The 20190-nt window shown below is 47.1% G+C and overlaps 1 protein-coding gene across 2 annotated transcripts in view; it reads right to left on the bottom strand.

Annotated features, from left to right (window-relative positions):
• Positions 1 to 3917, bottom strand: part of ARHGEF9 (Cdc42 guanine nucleotide exchange factor 9) — a 448518-nt gene extending 444601 nt beyond the window's left edge. Inside the window, exon 1 of one of the 2 annotated variants that reach the window (XM_033946853.1) lies at positions 3794 to 3917. The gene's annotated coding sequence lies outside the window, so the exon portion shown is untranslated. Of the gene's footprint in view, positions 1 to 3736; positions 3764 to 3793 lie in introns of those variants that run through there. The other variant, XM_033946852.1, reaches the window with a different exon arrangement.
• Positions 3918 to 20190: the final 16273 nt, after the last annotated feature.

Genomic DNA, 20190 nt, shown 5'->3' with positions numbered 1-20190 from the left:
CAGTCGTTTAGTTTGGTATGAGTAGTTAGTTTAGTACAAGTTATTTAAGTTTAGATACAATTTATCCGAGTACAGACTAAGAGAGGACTATACTGAAATTTAGGGAGAAGTTAGACAGGGGAGGGAAGAGAGAGAGGGGTTTAAGGGGGGTGTGGACTGAGGGTGACCTTTAGTTGAAGAGGAGGGTCTTTACCATTTTACGGAATGTCAATAATGAGTTCTGTTGTGTGAGTTGAGGGGGGAGTTGGTTCCAGAGATGTGGAATGAAGTGGCTGTAGGATCGTTTGCGGGCAGTTTCTGAGAGGAGGGATCTTCCAGGGGGGAATGCGTAGGCGTATTTCCGATTTTGAGCGGAGGGTACGAGTGGGTGTGTAGATGGGAAGCTTGGATTTTATGTAGGAGGGGGTGGTGGTATAAATTCTCTTGTGGGCTATTGCTAGGGCCTTGAAAGCACAGCGCTGGCTTTCATTGTATGCTAATAGATCTCATGAATATTCATTGGAGAAATCCTGAAAACCTGACTGGATTGCGGCCCTCGAAGAGGGACTTTGACACCCTGGTGTAGCCTGAGTTTAGTAACAGAGCATACCGCGAGTGATTTTCTGCACCCGCCAGTGCCCCAGCTGCCCTCTCCTGCCTTCTGACAGGCGAAAAACCGTATTCGCGGTTTTTTGAAATTTGCGGGGGTTCCTGGAATGGAACCCCCGCAAATTTCGGGGGAGTACTGTATGCCAACTAACCAAAAAGGCAAGCGAGATGTCCGAGAGTTCAACCGATGGGATTATTTATTATAACAAAGTCACAGTGCTGAAGATAACAAGGTCCCAACTAGGATCCCAGTTTCAGCATCTCTAGGTGCCTTCTTCAGGGGCCAAACAAAAGGCTTCTCTTTACGCTCCTCCTCCGCAGTGTTATTCTTTCTACTGTTTGAGCACAGGGACTTGTTGAATCCAAACCTTTCAGAGTCTTGCGCTGCTGAGGAGTTGAGTAAAGAGAAGCCATTTGTTTGGCCCCTGAAGAAGGCACCTAGAGATGCTGAAACTGGGATCCTAGTTGGAACCTTGTCATCTACAGCTCTGTGACTTTGTTATAATAAATAATCCCATCGGTTGAACTCTTGGACACCTCCTTTGACTTTTTATCCTACATCCATGCACTAGTTCTGGTTTACCCCCGTCTTGAACTGTCTTAGAAGAAAAAAATAAAAAATTTAAATTGAATCAGGTTGGGCAGACTGGATGGACCATTCAGATCTTTATCTGCCGTCATCTACTATGTTACTATGTCTTGGAGAATTCGACTTCCCATGACCAGAATGCTTTGAAGAGGAAGTTACACAAACACACTGGGACCAGCAAATGCAGACAGAAAACCGATCTAATTAGAAAGACTGCAAACATCCAACAAGTTAAAACAGTGGAGATTCAACACCAAATCACTCAATAAAACACACCAGATGAAAAGAGGATCTAAGGAGACAGACCATTTCATATTTTAGTTCTGACCAAGCAGTCAGTACTATGATTAAGTCCATGCATTGGGCGTCAGGTAACTGTCTTATTTTAAGGAATACAGTTGAAATCTGTTCTTCTCTCCATCCCCAAGCCAAATGGGCTAATTTGTCATTGGCAGTCGCCAAACTTCCTTGAATGCTAGTGTGAAAGTTAAATAAGGTCACAGTAGAAAAACAGTTTTGGAAAGGACCCAGGAGACGGGGATAGATGGCTTTTATCACATCATCTTTGCACTCAGACACCCATGGAAAACAAAACCCATATGTTGCAAAACACAAGGCCTGGCTTAGACAGCGAGGCACCTTTATCGCTACAGCAGCAAACACCCTAAAAGGTACCAGCGTGGTTTTTTAAGTGGCACTGGAAAAAAAAACAACAACTTTTTGCTCTTCTCTATGTATTTTCAAAGGAAAGCCCCCTGGTGCATGCATCTTGTTTGGGGTAGATTGTAACATTTCCAGCAGGGTTAAACAAAACCTTATACTGCAGGGGGACAAATTACATCAGAACAAGGAATTAGAGAGAATGACACGGGGACAAATTTTTCCCCATCCCTGCAGGAACACATTTTCCCGTCCCGTCCCCATCTGCACAAGCCACAAACACTTTAACATTCTAAGTAGCAACATTCTAGAGCTCAGATTGTGATGTCATAATGTCTCATTCCACCAATGCCTAAGCTCCGTCCTCATCTGCACAAGCCTCAGACACTTTAAAATCCTAAGTAGCAACATTCTAGAGCTCAGATTGTGATGTCATAATGCCTCATTCCACCAATGCCTGAGCTCCGTCCTCATCTGCACAAGCCTCAAACACTTTCAAATCCTAAGTAGCAACATTCTAGAGCTCAGATTGTGATGTCATAATGCCTCATTCCACCAATGCCTGAGCTCCGTCCTCATCTGCCCAAGCCTCAAACACTTTAAACTCCTAAGTAGCAACATTCTAGAGCTCAGCTTGTGATGTCATAATGTCTCATTCCACCAATGCCTAAGCTCCGTCCTCATCTGCACAAGCCTCAGACACTTTAAAATCCTAAGTAGCAACATTCTAGAGCTCAGATTGTGATGTCATAATGCCTCATTCCACCAATGCCTGAGCTCCGTCCTCATCTGCACAAGCCTCAAACACTTTCAAATCCTAAGTAGCAACATTCTAGAGCTCAGATTGTGATGTCATAATGCCTCATTCCACCAATGCCTACGCTCCGTCCTCATCTGCACAAGCCTCAAACACTTTAAAATCATAAGGGTTCGAGGCTTGTGCGGTTAAAGCAGAGCTTGTAGGAATGGGGCAGGGATGGGATGAGAAATTGAGTTCCAGAATTACAAACAAGATTAATGGCAATTGCAACCTGAGTTGTATTTCCATCGGTGCAAGACCAGGAAAAGGCGAGCTCTCCCCGAGCTGCAATGTTTGGGGCTGTGGGCGACGCAGGAGTCAGCACCCATGGGCCCTTTCTCTTGCAATTTATCACAGCCTGACTGTCATTCACTGGGGGGGGGGGGGGGTCAGTTGACCGGGCTTTGAAGTCTCCCACAGAGCTGACTGAGCCTGGTAGGCCTGGGTGCAATTCCCAAAACTTGTCATGAGAAGTGAAAAGAAGCCAGATTGAACGCGACCAGGTATCGCAACTTCAAAGGAAAAGAGCCAGGACTGGTTTTCCGTCTTAAGGGCATCAGAGCTGTTGCTCCAAAGTACCACCCAGTACCATTTGAGGTGGATGTGGACACGAAGGGACCCGTCCAACAAACTGATTGTACCAATGGAGAGAGAAAAAAGCAGGAGGTCCCCTTCTTTCTCTATTAATACAAGTCTACTCTACACGGGGCACCATGCCAAAGTACCCACTGGTGGGCAGGGCACTGGGGGAGGGGCAGGCTAGGGGGAGAGCCCTAAAAGTGGGATTCTGGTAAAAACTGGAATGAGACAAGTCAGAGCAAGAGCCACCCCCAAAAGCATCCAAATATACCTGCTGGATGATTTTTTTTTTTAAACCCTGTCCCTCCCTCCCTCAGTATAAAATCGAGTCTCATTTCTGCCCAGTGTTTTGGGACGCTGATTGCTTTAAGCGCCTACAAACGACGTTTTTGCTAAACTCGCTTTAGTAGACATTCCGCCGGTAGCGCTCTAAAGTGAGCCCCGAAAATCGAACACATCCTTAGCATCGGCTTCCACTTTCCCTGTGCAGAGACCGTCAAGCGCGAGAATCGGAAACCTACTCAAAGCAGTTGAGTCCGATAGAGCAGCGGTGCAGAGCCCAGCTCCGGGGGACTCACCGTGTGCGCGTGCTGCGGCTCCCCCGGACCCAGGCAGGAGAGGGGAAGGCGCCCCCCCGCTCATGGTCCAGAGAGGAGTGCCACCGGGCCGAGAGAGGAAAGGTGGCAGCGGGTCAGATCCAGCTTCAGATTGTGGCTCTACAGCTGTGGAGGAGGAGGAGGAGGAATCTTCCCCTGGGAGGGGCTGGGAGGAGGGAGGGAGCTTGACACTATGGATCGGCACCAAAACCTGGCTAGTGTCTCTTGCTCATTGTTCTCTCTGGATCCTGTCATTTTTATTATTCTTGGACAGGTTTTTCTTACTTTAACCACTTAATGTCTTATTACCCAGTAAATGTGATGGCCTTTTGGAAACGGAGGGCAGAATAAAGAGGAAGGGGGGGGGGTCCTGGTGCCCTTTGGGAGAGACGAAGGCAGCTGTGATAGGGTCTCTGGAGCCTAAACCAGTGATTCCCAACCCTGTCCTGGAGGAACACCAGGCCAATCGGGTTTTCAGGCTAGCCCTAATGAATATGCATGAGAGAGATTTGCATATGATGGAAGTGATAGGTATGCAAATTTGCTTCATGCATATTCATTAGGGCTAGCCTGAAAACCCAATTGGCCTGGTGTTCCTCCAGGACAGGGTTGGGAATCACTGCCCTAATGAATATGCATGAGAGAGATTTGCATTTGATGGAAGTGATAGGCATGCAAATTTGCTTCATGCATATTCATTAGGGCTAGCCTGAAAACCCAATTGGCCTGGTGTTCCTCCAGGACAGGGTTGGGAACCATTGGCCTAAACCACCAACACATTCTCAGGGTCTCCAGAAATGTTATCACACTTCCAGAGCTGCCAAGTTACCCGGTTCCAAGAGGGTGAATTGTTGGCTCGTCCTGGTTTTAAAAACTTACATCTCATCTCAAAGCAGTGAGGTACTTGGACTCCCCTTAGCGCCCAAGAAAAGGATCTGGGTGTCATCATAGACAATACGATGAAATCTTCCGCCCAATGTGCGGCGGTGGACAAAAAAAAAGCAAATAGGACGCTAGGAATTATTTTGAAAGGGAGGGTTAAAAAGTCCAAGAATGTTATAATGCGCTGTATCGCTTCATGGCGCAACCTCATCTGGAGTATTGCGTTCGATTCTGGTCTCCTTATCTCAAGAAAGATATAGCGGCGCTAGAAAAGGTTCAAAGAAGAGCGACCAAGATGGCAAAGGGGATGGAACTCCTCTCGTATGAGGAAAGACTAAAACGGTGTCAGGTCAAAAGTGCGCCGGGACAAAGGCGTGCGCAGACAACTGAGCACAACGCGGAGGTGTGCGCTGAAGAAAATGACTGTTTTAAAGGGCTCTGACGGGGTGTGTGGGGGGGGGAACCCCCCACTTTACTTTATACAGATCGCGCCACGTTGTGGGGGTATTGTGGGGGGCTTGGGGGGTTGTAACCCCCCATATTTTACTGAAAACTTCACTTTTCCCCTAAAAAACAGGGAAACAATGAAGTTTCCAGAATAATGAGGGCGGTTACAACCCCCCAAACCCCTCACAACGCCGCCACGATCTGTATTAAGTAAAGTGGGGGGGGTTCCCCAACAAAAACCCCTGTCGGAGCCCCTAAAAACACTCTTTTTCTTCGGCACGCGCTTCCGTCTTGTGCTCAGTTGTCGGCGCGTGCCTTTGTCTTCGGCGGTTTTGTCTATGAACCACTAAAACGGTTAGGGCTCTTTAGCTTGGAAAAGAGACGGCTGAGGGGAGATAGGATTGAACTCTACAAAATCCTGAGTGGAGTAGAACGGGTGCAAGTGGATCGATTTTTCACTCCGTCAAAAATGACAAAGACTAGGGGACACTCGATGAAGTTACAGGGAAATACTTTTAAAACCAATAGGAGGAAATATTTTTTTCAGTCAGAGAATAGTTACGCTCTAGAACGCATTGCCAGAGGATGCGGTAAGAGCGGATAGCGTAGCTGGTTTTAAGAAAGGTTTGGACAAGTTCCTGGAGGAAAAGTCCATAGTCTGTTATTGAGTAGCATGGAATATTGCTACACCTTGGGTTTTGGCTAGATACTGTTGACCTGGATTGGCCTCTGTGGGAACGGACTACTGGGCTTGATGGACTATTGGTCTGACCCAGTGGGGCTATTCTTATGTCTTATTCTACTCACTGAAATTGGTGCTGAGGTTCCCATAATGCATCAGGATGAGGTTGGCGGAAATCCAGGATTGTCCTAAAATCTCTCTCTTGGGAGAGTAAAGCTTCCAAGTTACCCTGATCCCAATGGCTTCACCTAGAGAGATCTCCATACAGGGGGATATGACAGCACTTCCTTCCCTTCCCTTCCCCTCCCTCAACCTAAAATATCAAGAGGGTCCTGACAGTCCTATTCCCCCTCAATCATGCTAAAGTTCATGGGCAGAGACACAGGGAAATGCTTGAAAACATTCAAAAGACAGCTTTAAATACTAAAAAGATATTGTATAGATCCATTGTATAGATCCATGGTGAGGCCCCACCTGGAATACTGTGTGCAATTCTGGAGGCCGCATTATTGCAAGGATGTGCTGAGACTGGAGTCGGTGCAGAGAATGGCCACCCGGATGGTCTCGGGACTCAAGGATCTACCATACGAAAAACGGCTTGACAAATTACAGCTATACTCGCTCGAGGAGCGCAGAGAGAGGGGGGACATGATCGAGACGTTCAAGTATCTTACGGGCCGCATCGAGGCGGAGGAAGATATCTTCTTTTTCAAGGGTCCCACGACAACAAGAGGGCATCCGTGGAAAATCAGGGGCGGGAAACTACGAGGTGACACCAGGAAATTCTTTTTCACTGAAAGAGTGGTTGATCGCTGGAATAGTCTTCCACTACAGGTGATTGAGGCCAGCAGCGTGCCTGATTTTAAGGCCAAATGGGATCGGCACATGGGATCTATTCACAGGGCAAAGGTAGGGGAGGGACATTAAGGTGGGCAGACTAGATGGGCCGTGGGCCCTTATCTGCCGTCTATTTCTATGTTTCTATGTTTCTATTATTTATGTCCAGACTGCCAGAACTGGTATAACAGGGAAGAGCTCTGCCCCAAAGACAGATCTTGGGAAATGATCCTTAAGTTAAGTGGGACCTTGCTTTCATTTGCTGCCTGTTATTTCCTGTTTATTTTTAATTCTGTATTATATCTAAATGATAACTGTACCAACATTGAAAAAAATGGCACACTTAAGAACATAAGAACATAAGAAGTTGCCTCCGCTGAGGCAGACCAGAGGTCCATCTCGCCCAGCGGTCCGCTCCCGCGGCGGCCCATCAGGCCCATTGCCTGAGCAGTGGTCCCTGACTATCCCTAAAACTACCTCTACTCCTATCTGTCCCCCTCAATTCCTTTATCCTCTAGGAACCTATCCAAACCTTCTTTGAAGCCTTGTAACGTGCTCCGTCCCAATCTCCCATCGTTATTAGGAAGAAATCCTCTTTAAATAATTATACAGGATCCATTTTTCTTTACTTTTATTCATTCAAATTCTTTATTACTAAAGAAAAGAAATAAAACCCAAATACAATATAATCCCCCAAATCTGGGACCCTTCCCACAATTCAATCGTTTTATTCCAATTCATACCTTTTAAGTTCATACGTCCTCGTGAGACATTATTCTACGGCTACTATTACTAATCATTTCTATGGTGCTAAGAGACGTTCGCAGCGCTGTACATTAAGAGCATTCAAGAGTCAGTCCCTGCTCCGTAGAGCTTACAATCTACTCAAACAGGACAAGTAGGAGGTTAGTTCGCCTTGTGTAACTCTCCAAAATTTCTTTCTACTACCACTTATCATTTCTACGGTGCTACTAAACATACATAGAGCGGTACATCAAGACGCAGAAGAGGCAGTCCCTGCTCTAAAGAGCTTACAATCTAGTCAAAACAGAAGGCGCCTCAATACACAGGACTCAGGTGGGGAAACCGCAGAGAGTTGCATTATGATGTCATCAAGAATTCTGGATATGGCCCACAAGCATAGTGATGTCACTAAGCGTTCAGACAACAGGGGCATAGCAAGGGTGAGAGGTGCCCCTCCCCCACCCTCATCTCCGCCCTCCGCTCCTTCCCTGATCCCGCCTGCCACGTGCACCCTATTTTAAAACTAGATTTTAATTGGTTTTTTAATCAGCGTAGTCAGTGCACCAATTAAGCCAATTAAACCAATTAAGTTAGGCAGCAGTAGGGCACCTACCGTGCTTAATCTACGATGCCATTTATAGAATCTGCCTCCATGCGCCTAATCACATTGTGCAGGGTTCTAGAATTCTACCAGGCATTCGTGGACAAAGCAGGATGAGGAAACAGCAGTTAGCACTGCTGGGTTTAAAAAAAAGGAATGGCCAAGTTCCTGGAGGAAAAGCCCAGAGTCTGCTATTGAGACAGACATGGGGGAAACCACTGCTTGCTACTGTTTGGGTTTCTGCCAGATGCTTGTGACCTGGATTGGCCATTGTTGGAATCTGGAAATTGGGCTAGATGGACCATTGGTCTGACCTACTATGGCTATTCTTATGTTCTTATAGTATCACTAATCTTTAAGCCCGTTACATTAACGGGTGCTAGAATATATGTATGTCTGTCTTTCTTTCTTTCTGTCTCACTCCCTGCCCTTGTGTCTTTCTTCTTTTCTTTCTGTCTCCCTCCCTCCTATTATTTGTCTTTCTTTCTATTTGTTTCTCTTTCTGCCCCCTATGCAGCATTTATCTCCCCTTGTCCACTTTCCTGTACAGTAGCCATATCAGCATTCCCTCCCCCTCCATTTCCTTGTGCATCAGCATTCCCCCCCTCCCTACTTCCCTGTGCAGCATTTTCCTCCCTCGGGTGCTAGAATATATGTGTGTGTCTGTCTTTATTTCTTTCTTTCTCTCTCTGTCTCCTTAGCCACTTTTTCCTGTCCATTCTCCCTTCTTTTTACCTCCCCTGTGTCCACCACCACCCCTTCACTGCTCCCCTTATCCAGCAGCAGCCCTTCTCCCTTTGTTTTACCTCCCCCCTGTCCATCATCACCTCTTCCTGCTCCCCCTGTCCAGCAGTAGGCCTCCTTTCATTTTTTCCCCCTGTCCATCAGCACCTCTTCCTGATCCCCCTGTCCAACAATAGGCCTCCCTTCCTTTTCCCCCCCCCTGTCCATCAACACCTCTTCCTGCTCCCCCTGTCCACGGGAGTTAGTACAGGGCCGGTCTCTGCCGTTCTCCCCAGAGTTTTTTATTTACTCGGATAGAGTCCTTGCCGCCCCCTTCCCTTCCCGCGTACCCGATTACGAACTCGGCGATTCAAGCAGCCTGTGCAGCAGTCTTCACACGCTGCTTCGGGTTCTTCTACTGCCCTGATTTACTCTGGCACGTCCCTGATGACATCATCAGAGACGCGGCAGAGCAAATCAGGGCAGTAGAAGGGCCTGAAGCAGCGTGTGAAGACTGCTGCACACGCTGCTTAAATCGCCGGGTAGGTAGTCGGGTCAGAGGCAAGGGAAGGGTGGTGAGCGGCAAAGGACTCCTCTGGTTTGTTGCGGAGGGCGGCCTGGCTCCATTTCTCGATTCGTTCTGGAGAGGGGGGGGGGCAAATGCGCTGTGTTGGGGGGAAGGGTAGGCAGACGCGGGGACCGGGTTGCGCGCTTTCACACTCAGTATATTTCGCAGCTTCTGTGGTGCCTGAGCTGCAGGAGAGGGGGCGGGTTGTGCGCGGCGGGGGAGGCCCCGACTGCCCCAGCTGCAGCTTCTTCGTCGTTGAAAGCCGCCGCCGCAGCTCCTCTCTCGATCCTGGTGCAGTTCGAGAGAGGAGCCGGTACCATGCACAGTGAGAGCCGGGGGTGAGGAAGGCCGCCGCAGCTGTGTAACTTTTTTTTAAAATTTGAAAGCCGCCGCCGCAGCCGGGGCCGCGCATGCACACTCTCATGTCCGCGACGGATCAGGGAACACGACTTTTGAGTGCGCATGCGCGGCCTAGCATTTTATTATATTAGAGATAGTAAATGACGGCAGATAAAGACCTGAACGGTCCATCCAGTCTGCCCATTAGTTATTCTCATTCAAAACACCTGATTAAATTAACTTGTCTCTTCTTTGCTATTTCTGGGTCATAGACTGTAAAGTCCACCTGGTATTGTCCTAGGTTCCATCTAATCAAGCCATTGTGACATCACTGCTGAGGTTGGCTCTTAGGCATTGGTGGAAGGAGGCATTATGACATCACAATCTCAGCTCTGGAATGTTGCTACTCTTTGGGTTTCTGCAGGTAACATAGTAAATGACGGCAGATAAAGACCTGAATAGTCCATCCAGTCTGCCCATTAATTATACCCATTAAAAATACATGATTAAATTAACTTGTCTCTTCTTTGATATTTCTGGATCATAGACTGTAAAGTCCATAGTAACATAGTAACATAGTAGATGACGGCAGATAAAGACCTGAATAGTCCATCCAGTCAGCCCATTAGTTAGACCCATTACAAATACATGATTAAATTAACTTGTCTCTTCTGTGATATTTCTGGGTCATAGATTGTAAAGTCCACCTGGTATTGTCCTAGGTTCCAAATGCTGAAGTCGCCGTCCCAGCTCACTCCAGCCTGTCCAACCATCCTGTTTGCAGGATATCTACCGTAAGTCTGGCCAGTAACATCCTCATGCTCCAAGTTGGCCCTCCCCCAGCCCAATCTTACACCAAATCATCACATATGGGACACAGACCATGCAAGTCTGTAATTTACATCCTCCATCTTTCCATCGAGACAATATAATCTGTACAGCTTCGGCCGTGAGCACATCAAACAGCTTAGCTCCCTCTCTACTTAAAAAGGAGTCCTTTAACTAAAGTGCCCTAAAATGTGGCCAGCACTAATCCCAGTGTGGGGCTTTCCCACGTGCTGGAACGCTCTTCCGGAGACTGTTATAGGGGAAAACACCCTCCAGGGATTCAAGACAAGGTTGGACGAGTTCCTGCTGAAGCAGAACGAACGCAGGTAGGGCTGGCCTCGGTTGGGGCACTGGTCTTTGACCTAAGGGCCGCCACGTGAGTGGACTGCTCAGCACGATATGTTCTTATGTAACACCAAAGAAAACAGAATGAAGCAAACACGTTTGGACTGCCCATTTTTAGTGGGTAAATTGTTTACTGGAAGCTTCTAAACCGCCACTTCTGAGCTTCTGTAATGTGATTTGACTTTTTACTGTTGATAAAAATGCAAAGACATGAGTTTACTAAGTGGTGCATTCAAAAGAAATAGGCGAAAACATTCCAAAGGAGTCTAGAATTCCGACTAAATGACCTTGGTGTGTTTGGGATACCCTACACTCCCTTGCACCCTCTCCATGATCTCTTCCATAACCCCACACTATCTCCATGTTCCATATCACCCCTTCCCATTGGCCCCATAGCCACCTACCTTCTCATCCTCACCCTTTCTCCCTCTCCGTTCTTTCCCTGACTTGCTCTCGCCCTTCCTGAACTCAACCGCATGCTCTCTTTCCCCCTACTCACCACACACACTCTCTTCCCATGTTCTTTCCGCCCCAATCACCTTCATTAAAATTCTCCTTTACCCCTTGCTCTCTCCTAACCACATGCCCTCTCTTCACCCTTTGTTCCTCATGAATTCTCCTTTGCCATGCACTCTCCCCACGACTGGCCCACCCCTTCACCCACTTGATGATTTCTGTTCCCTTACCCCCTCCCGCCCCCACACACACCCTTTTATCCCTTGGACATCAGAGAAGATAGGGGTGACAGTTAAGGGCCACATAGCACTGAAAGCTGCTCTTCTCTGAGTGCTTGGTCAGTGAGGTCTGAGGATTCACATCTGCACTTTTCTCCATCTCCATAGCCACTACGAGTTCTCCGAAATTTCTTCTAGAGACATAGGAACTGTAGAACTACAGGACAGGAATGGAGTTTGCAGATAGGTAGACTCAGGAGTAGCGTCAGGAAATACTTTTTCACAGACAGGGTAGTGGACGCCTGGCACGCCCTTCCAAGAGAGGTGGTAGAACAAATTCAAAAATGCTTGGGATGCCTAAATAGAAAAAGGACGGAAACACAACATGGATATTGAGGTGTTTTCTTGGACAAGAGTAGTGGAAAGTACAGTATAATCCCGTTATAACGGACTTCAAGGGACCTGGAAAAACGGTCCGTTATATCCAGAGTTGCATTTTTTAAAACTTTATTTCGGGCAACTTGAAACAACGTAAATCGATGAACAAGTCACTGCACAACCATATCGGCAACATCCAACCATATCGGCAACATCAATAACTAAACTCAGCAAAAGGTATGGCACGAATTGATTGCAAACCAGAACACTGTACTGGAAAGAAAAATACTGTATCATTTCTTTTCTGGGCTGCATTTTGATACTATATCACCGGCATGCCACGTGCCTTGTAGGCGGAGTCTGCATGTCCATTATAGCCAAATAAAACTATAGCTAAAAGCGGCTTTGGGGACCAAAATAGTTGTCCGGTATATCCAAAAGTCTGTTATAAGCGAGTCCGCTATATCCGATGATTTTCCGTATGTTTATAATGGTGCTCGGCTGGGACCAGAGGACCTCGTCCGCTATATGCGAGGTTCCGTTATAAGCGAGTCCGCTATATCCAATGATTTTCTGTATGTTTATAATGGCGCTCGGCCGGGACCAGAGGACCTCGTCCGCTATATGCGAGGTTCCGTTATAAGCGAGTCCGCTATATCCGACGATTTTCTGTATGTTTATAATGGCGCTCGGCCGGGACCAGAGGACCTCGTCCGCTATATGCGAGGTTCCGTTATAAGCGAGTCCGCTATATCCGATGATTTTCTGCATGTTTATAATGGCGCTCGGCCGGGACCTGAGGACCTCGTCCGCTATATGTGAGGTTCCGTTATAAGCGAGTCCGCTATATCCGATGATTTTCTGCATGTTTATAATGGCGCTCGGCCGGGACCAGAGGACCTCGTCCGCTATATGCGAGGTTCCGTTATAAGCGAGTCCGCTATATCCGATGATTTTCTGCATGTTTATAATGGCGCTCGGCCGGGACCAGAGGACCTCGTCCGCTATATGTGAGGTTCCGTTATAAGCGAGTCCGCTATATCCGATGATTTTCTGCATGTTTATAATGGCGCTCGGCCGGGACCTGAGGACCTCGTCCGCTATATGCGAGGTTCCGTTATAAGCGAGTCCGCTATATCCGACGATTTTCTGCATGTTTATAATGGCGCTCGGCCGGGACCAGAGGACCTCGTCCGCTATATGTGAGGTTCCGTTATAAGCGAGTCCGCTATATCCGATGATTTTCTGCATGTTTATAATGGCGCTCGGCCGGGACCAGAGGACCTCGTCCGCTATATGTGAGGTTCCGTTATAAGTGAGTCCGCTATATCCGATGATTTTCTGCATGTTTATAATGGCGCTCGGCCGGGACCAGAGGACCTCGTCCGCTATATGTGAGGTTCCGTTATAAGCGAGTCCGCTATATCCGATGATTTTCTGTATGTTTATAATGGCGCTCGGCCGGGACCTGAGGACCTCGTCCGCTATATGCGAGGTTCCGTTATAAGCGAGTCTGCTATATCCGACGATTTTCTGTATGTTTATAATGGCGCTCGGCCGGGACCTGAGGACCTCGTCCGCTATATGCGAGGTTCCGTTATAAGTGAGTCCGCTATATCCGATGATTTTCTGTATGTTTATAATGGCGCTCGGCCGGGACCAGAGGACCTCGTCCGCTATATGCGAGGTTCCGTTATAAGCGAGTCCGCTATATCCGATGATTTTCTGTATGTTTATAATGGCGCTCGGCCGGGACCAGAGGACCTCGTCCGCTATATGTGAGGTTCCGTTATAAGCGAGTCCGCTATATCCGATGATTTTCTGCATGTTTATAATGGCGCTCGGCCGGGACCAGAGGACCTCGTCCGCTATATGTGAGGTTCCGTTATAAGCGAGTCCGCTATATCCGATGATTTTCTGCATGTTTATAATGGCGCTCGGCCGGGACCTGAGGACCTCGTCCGCTATATGCGAGGTTCCGTTATAAGCGAGTCCGCTATATCCGACGATTTTCTGCATGTTTATAATGGCGCTCGGCCGGGACCAGAGGACCTCGTCCGCTATATGTGAGGTTCCGTTATAAGCGAGTCCGCTATATCCGATGATTTTCTGCATGTTTATAATGGCGCTCGGCCGGGACCAGAGGACCTCGTCCGCTATATGTGAGGTTCCGTTATAAGTGAGTCCGCTATATCCGATGATTTTCTGCATGTTTATAATGGCGCTCGGCCGGGACCAGAGGACCTCGTCCGCTATATGTGAGGTTCCGTTATAAGCGAGTCCGCTATATCCGATGATTTTCTGTATGTTTATAATGGCGCTCGGCCGGGACCTGAGGACCTCGTCCGCTATATGCGAGGTTCCGTTATAAGCGAGTCTGCTATATCCGACGATTTTCTGTATGTTTATAATGGCGCTCGGCCGGGACCTGAGGACCTCGTCCGCTATATGCGAGGTTACGTTATAAGTGAGTCCGCTATATCCGATGATTTTCTGTATGTTTATAATGGCGCTCGGCCGGGACCAGAGGACCTCGTCCGCTATATGCGAGGTTCCGTTATAAGCGAGTCCGCTATATCCGATGATTTTCTGTATGTTTATAATGGCGCTCGGCCGGGACCAGAGGACCTCGTCCGCTATATGCGAGGTTCCGTTATAAGCGAGTCTGCTATATCCGACGATTTTCTGTATGTTTATAATGGCGCTCGGCCGGGACCTGAGGACCTCGTCCGCTATATGCGAGGTTCCGTTATAAGCGAGTCCGCTATATCCGATGATTTTCTGTATGTTTATAATGGCGCTCGGCCGGGACCAGAGGACCTCGTCCGCTATATGCGAGGTTCCATTATAAGCGAGTCTGCTATATCCGACGATTTTCTGTATGTTTATAATGGCGCTCGGCCGGGACCTGAGGACCTCGTCCGCTATATGCGAGGTTACGTTATAAGTGAGTCCGCTATATCCGATGATTTTCTGTATGTTTATAATGGCGCTCGGCCGGGACCAGAGGACCTCGTCCGCTATATGCGAGGTTCCGTTATAAGCGAGTCCGGTATAACGGGATTATACTGTAAAGGTGCTGTGCAGTTCGGAGGAGGGAAACATATTGACTGGTACAAATTGCTGACTGAATATTGTCAGTAACATATAGGAGTGATGTATGGCTTTAACCAAGACTCCAACATGTTTGGCCACCTATTTGATTGACATGGCGGAGACTTGACAACTAGTGTTTAAGCATGGGTGGCTGGGGCCTGCACAGAGTGGTGAGTGTGGCTCTGGCCTCCTTGTTGGGCAGACTGGATGGCCTGAGCGGGTCTTTATTTGCCATTATTTACTGTGTTGCTGAGGATCTCCAATGCGCTTTCATCTACAAGGGGTCTTCAAAACGTTTCCGCACTTTTATTTTTGTAAACATTATGGGGCTCATGATCAAAACAGAAATACGTGTAAAAACCCGCCCAAGTTGGCACTTGGACGATCAAAAAGACAGGTCGCCCAAGTGCCGATAATCGAAACGGGTTTTTAGACATATCCAGAGGCTTTGTAGGCCTCTGAATCCCGCTGTGTACCCAAAATAGAAAGGACTGTTTTGGGAGAAGTGGTTAGGGCAGGATGTGCGCCAAACTAGACTTAGTCTGCACGGATAATCAAAAGTTTGACTAGAATACTTAGATAGAACTTATACGTTGTGACTTAGGCGATCTACAAACAGGTATAAGTGCCCAAAAGGTATCCAAAGTGACCAGAAAACTACATAGACAAAGTAAAGACCCCCCACACACTCCCTCCATGTTCACTGACCCCCTCACACCATCATAAATATCGGAATAAAAATGTATATACCTGCCTCCGGAACGTCAGCAATTGGCAAAGTAGAACTGCACAGAGGTGGGGGGGGGCCTAGTAAACCATAGAGAGGAGGACCCAGGCCCATAAGCCACTCTAACCACTACATTCATGGTAGAAAATGTGATCCCCCCAAAACCCTACTCTCTTGCCATATAGGTGCCACCTGTAGCCATAAGAGCTATTGGGGTTGTAGATAGGTGGGTATAGTGGGTTTTGGGAGGCTCACCATGACCTATAAGAGAGTTCTGGTAAGATGATTATGTGGCACCCTTTTTGTGAAGTTTTATTGATTTATTTAAGCGTTTATATGTACCACTTATAGTCTAAGTGGTGTACATTCAGGTACCCAAGCATTTTTCCCTATCTGTCCTGGCGGGCTCACACTGTGCTCTCTTGCGGGCCCCTCCCACATCCAAAAGATCTTGTTCTGGATGTTTAAGACTTGGACGAATATTTGGTTGAAAATGTGGTATAAAGATAGACATACTGGCGGTCTGAATGATCAAACGCCTGGACGTATAGAGAGACGATTTTCGGAAATAAAAATCTTTTGGACGTACTTTTCGAGAATGGACCTTTTGCGGCTGCCAACTTTGGGCAACTAGCACCCTAAGTCCAAATCAGACTTAGATGTTTCTTTCGATTATGACCCTCTACCTTATTAAATATCTCAAAAGCATCACTTTTCCACATAATCACCCTGTTTTGCGATACATTTTGCCCACGACAATCTATGGCACGCCCTCTTATCATTTCTCCCGACCCCCAACCATTTCCTGCGAAAATATGAAAGTGCGGAAACGTTTCGAAGAACTCTCGTATTTCCAAAGGTCTTTTAAGTCCACCCTGCCCAAAGGCTGGTCCAGTTCATAGGCTGAAAAAAACAATCCAGTTGATGACACCACAGAATCCATTTGCAGGTATGAAAAATCAATACAGGAAATGCAAGCAAGCACATCGACAGATATTTGCACCATGTTTTTAAAGAGTTATTTTGAAGCGGGACCAAGATTACCAGATTATTTGGCGGACACTTGAACTCGACACCTGGTTTGTTTCCTGTGGGCAGTCAACACCTGGACCATATGAAACATCTGCAAAGGTTAACAAGGAATGCTAAACCCAAGGCACAGACTTCTTCATGCTCCTAGGCAAAGCCAGATGTGTCTCTCCAGGATATAGGTGCAAGGGGAGGCAAGTTGGTTATCTCTCAGTGGAGAAAGGGAATATCCTCCAAAGATCTGATGGAATGGGTGGCTGCCTCCTCTCCCCTTAGACTAATCAACTGAACGATGCCTCCAGGCAGCAGATACCCTATTACCAAAGGAGAGATCTAGCCTTGCATCTGGGAGGGTGGAGCTGGCCCTCGTACTCTGAAGGTGCAAGAAACCTGACACTAGTGTCAGGTTCACACATGCAAGGTGTGCCCTGCTGGAAAGCAGAACAGAGCTTGCCTCCAGCTGGCTTTGGTCCAGTCTGTCACCATCCGCCCTGCAAAGGAGGTCAGTCTCCTCCTCCGTGGTTAACAAGGAAAGTTTGGCAAACTCCTACGGACTTGGTATTTGTATCCTACACGCCCAGGCTGCAGCATGTTGCACAAATGCCTCGGCGATGTGAAGCGGCCAGACCAGATTCTTTGCAGCCTTCCTTCTCTTGTCATGCTAAAGCTTGATGAAAGAACAACAACGCTGTCATTTTTGGAGAAACATATCAGTGACATGCAAGGAATGTGAGCCCCTGGTTTCACTGCATTGTGACGCAGATCCATAGTAAATGAGGGCAGTCTGCCCAAACGTGCGCGCTCTATATATTAATGATTTAATTTAAATTGCCCTTTTTCTTTGATATTTCTGGACCAGAAACCCCGAGCTCTGCCCAGTACTGGAGTCTCCGTCAAAGCTCACTCCAGCCCATCTTAACCATCCCAGGCATCGAAGCCCTCAACAGCCCATCTTCAACTGAATGGCCATATACGGGACCCAAACCATGCAAGTCTGCCCAGTACTAGCCTTAGTTCTTCATTATATACCCATTATTTTCTGATTTGAGATCCTTTGTGTTCATCCCATGCTTGTTTGAACTCCGTCACCGTTTTCATCTCCACCACTTCTCTCGGGAGCACATTCCAGGCATCCACCACCCTCTCCGTACAGAATTTCCTTACATTGCTCTTGAGTCTACCACCCCTCAACCTCAAATTATGTCCTCAAATTCCTTTCTCTGGAAAAGATTTTGTTCTACGTTAATACCTTTCAAGTATTTGAACGTCTGAATCATATCTCCCTTGTCCCTCCTTTCCTCTAGGGTATACATATTCAGGGCTTCCTCATACGTCTTTTGACACAAACCTCCTACCATCTTCGTTGCCTTTCCCTGGACCTCTTCAAGTCTTCTTATCCTTTGCCAGATACAGTCTCCAAAATTGAACACAATACTCCAAGTGTGGCCTCATCAATGACCTGTACAGGGGCATCAACACCTTCTTCCTTCTACTGGTTACGTCTCTCTATACACAGCCCAGCATCCTTCTGGCAACAGCCATCGCCTTGTCACACTGTTTCTTCGCTTTTAGATCTTCGGACACTATCACCTCAAGGTCCTTCTCTCCATCCGTGCATATCAGCTTCTCCCCTCCCAATACATACGGCTCCTTCTGATTTCTAATCCTCAAATGTATTACTCTGCACCTCTTTACATTGAATTTTAGTTACCAGTTTTATTTGGAGGGGGGGAGTGAATACAGCCCCTAATCATTTTGCAAAAGCAACCATGACTGTAGGAGTGAATGGGCATCACTCCTGCCCTTTCTATCTCACTAGATCACCAGGACTCTACTAGACAGGTGGGGGGGGGGGGCATGGGAGTGGGAGAAAGGGGGTGGGCTTGGTCAGCCCTTCTTCTAATCTGGGGTGGGAGGAAGGGGAGAATTCGGAGAAGCAGAGGGCATCTTACGTGCTCCTGACCAACATACTGTGTCTTCTGTGGGTCCTGTCTAAATCTCACCTGGAACCTGACTAAGCTCTTGTGACCAACACATTTATAATTAGCAACAGATAATTTAATGCTGGTGCTCGGACATGACCTGGCATTGGATATCTGGGGCTAACTCTGCCCCACAGCAGTCAGAGTTTTACAAAATGCTTTTGCTGTCTGTTGACAAGCGTGTTCAGAAATACTTTTCCACAGAGAGGGTGGTGGATAGATGGATTGCTCTTCTATGGGAAGTGATGGGGATCTTTTTCAGGTTTATATTGGCTATATATTTTGAAAGGGTTTTTTCATTTTGCTGATCAGAAACTGTGACAGAATTCAAAAATGGCCTGGGATAAACACAGAGGTTCCCTATATTGCATGACCAGTGGTGTGCCTCAAGGTTCGGTTCTTGGGCCTGTTCTTTTTAACATTTTTATAAACGATATTGCTGAAAGGCTGTTGGGTAAGATTTGTCTCTTTACGGCTTATACCAAAATCTGCAATAGAGTAGACACCCCGGACGCTGTGAATAACATGAAGAAAGACCCGGTGAAGCTTGAAGAATGGTCTGAAATTTGGCAGCTAAAATTTAATGCTAAGAAATGCAAGGTCATGCATTTGGGCTGCAAAAAACCTGAGGGAACGGTTCAGTTTAGGGGGTGAAAAACTTAAGTACACGACAGAAGAGTGGGACTTGGGTGGGATTGTATGTGATGATCTTAAGGTGGCCAAACAGGTTGAAAAGGTTATGGTGAAAGCTAGAAGGATGCTAGGTTGCATAGGGAGAGGTATGGCCAGTAGGAAAAAGGAGGTATTGATGCCCCTGTATAAGACTCTAGTGAGACCTCATTTAGAATATTGTGTACAATTCTGGAGGCTGCACCTTCAAAAAGATATAAAAAGGATGGAGTCGGTCCAGAGGAAGGCTACTAAAATGGTGTGTGGTCTTTGTGATAAGGTGTATGGGGACAGACTTAAAGATCTCAATCTGTATACTTTGGAGGAAAGGCAGGAGAGGGGCGATATGACAGACATTTAAATACCTACGTAGCGTAAATGTGCATGAGTCGATTCTCATTTGAAAGAAAGTTCTGGAATGAGAGGGCATAGGATGAAGTTAAGAGGTGATAGGCTCAGGTGTAATCTAAGGAAATACTTTTTTACAGAAAGGGTGGTAGATGTGTTGGACAGTCTCCCGGAAGAGGTGGTGGAGACAGAGACTGTCTGAATTCAAGAAAGGTTGGGATAGGCACGTGGGATCTCTTAGAAAGAGGAAGAGATAATGGTTACTGTGGATGGGCAGACTGGATGGGCCATTTGGCTTTTATCTGCCATCATGTTTCTATAATCAGAAAGTTCTATGACATCACAATGCAAGTGTTAAGAGTCTTAGCCTATAGGAACAGGAGATGCAAATGTTAAGAGTCTTAGCCAATAGGGAGAGAAGATAGTGGAGCTGCAGATGGACAGGCTGGATGGATCTTAAAAATCTGAGGTCCGTGCATT

This window comes from Geotrypetes seraphini, chromosome 5 (assembly GCF_902459505.1).
Source record: "Geotrypetes seraphini chromosome 5, aGeoSer1.1, whole genome shotgun sequence".
Classification (NCBI taxonomy): Eukaryota; Metazoa; Chordata; class Amphibia; order Gymnophiona; family Dermophiidae; genus Geotrypetes; species Geotrypetes seraphini.
The sequence above is the reverse complement of the archived record's forward strand: the minus strand, read 5'-3'. Positions and strand labels throughout refer to the sequence as shown.